The sequence below is a fragment of the Tachyglossus aculeatus genome, chromosome 9, assembly GCF_015852505.1.
Source record: "Tachyglossus aculeatus isolate mTacAcu1 chromosome 9, mTacAcu1.pri, whole genome shotgun sequence".
Lineage (NCBI taxonomy): Eukaryota > Metazoa > Chordata > Mammalia > Monotremata > Tachyglossidae > Tachyglossus > Tachyglossus aculeatus.
Window position 1 is genome coordinate 6503795 of NC_052074.1, and position 1269 is coordinate 6505063.

A 1269-nucleotide genomic window follows, 5' to 3' on the forward strand; every position below is an offset into this window, starting at 1 on the left:
AGGGGAGGTCAGATGTAGGCCTGGAGAAATGATCCAGATTTTGTTGGTCTCAGATGGACTCCCCTCAAAAGGGTGGGTATGACATCAGCGAGTTATGCTGCACGTCTGGTCTAAAGCATGTGATTTCATATGTGACTAGATAGCGGTATCCTCAAGAGTTGTGAGGGACGGCCTAACTGTCAATTACCACCTGTTGAAAAATCTAAAGTGACATCTGCTGATGCCCAAACAGATGACACGAGCCCATGTGCTCTTCGGGTTTTGTATGGATATGTCCCAAGTCTGAGCTTTTGATGGAAGTCAGACATGGGTTCAGTGGAGGAGAACCAACTGTTCAGTGGAGGAGAACCAGCTGAGGGAAGAGGGATACCTGTGAATGGATGAACCTGAGAGCACAGGTATCTGAAAATAATGATAATGATAATAATCATATTTAAGTGCTCACTATGTGCCAAGCACTGTTTTAAGTACTAGTATAGCTTTAATTCTATTTGTTCTGATGATTTTGACACCTGTCTACTTGTTTTGTTTCGTTGTCTGTCTCCCCCTTCTAGATGTGAGCCCATTGTTGGGTAGGGCCCGTCTCTATATGTTGCCAACTTGTACTTCCCAAGCGCTTAGTACAGTGCTCTGCACACAGTAAGCACTCAATAAATATGATTGCATGAATGAATGAATGAATAGTAGGTTATGATATCAGACACCTGTCTGTCGTGCCTTATGTCGCCGTCAAGTCCTCTCCCACCTATAGCAATACCATTTCTCCCAAAACGCCCCACCTCCATCTGCCACTGTTCTGGTAGTGTAGCCATAGAGTTTCCTTGGTAAAAATACAGACGTGGTTTACCACTGCCTCTTTCCACGCTGTAAACTCGAGTTTCTGCCCTCGACTCTCTCCCATGCTGCTGCTGCCCAGGACTGGGGAGCTTTGACTTGTAGCAGATTGCCTTCCACTCTCTAGCCACTGCCCAAGCTAGCAATGGAATGGATATGCTTCTGCTTGACTCTCCTTCCCAAAGTCAAGACTGGTAGAGTACTGGAAACTCTCCAGGTGTGACCCTGAGAGGGGCATCAGCCACCTAAAGCCACCCAAAACTTTCTTCTAAGCCCTCTCTTTCAACCTCCTTTCTCATCTGGCCCTAACCATAGCTGCTAATGAGCAGAGTGACTTACTGAAAGAGTTTGTTTTCAGATAATAATAATAAAGATGATAATACTAATAATCGTGATATTTGCTAAGCACTTATTATGTACCAAAGACTGTACTAA

General features: G+C 44.7%; 1 non-coding gene across 1 annotated transcript; it reads right to left on the minus strand.

Annotated features, from left to right (window-relative positions):
- Positions 1–931: 931 nt before the first annotated feature.
- On the minus strand, positions 932–1069 carry LOC119932614. Its single transcript, XR_005452360.1, has one exon. It is a non-coding gene; the product is annotated as a small nucleolar RNA SNORA7 (small nucleolar RNA).
- Positions 1070–1269: the final 200 nt, after the last annotated feature.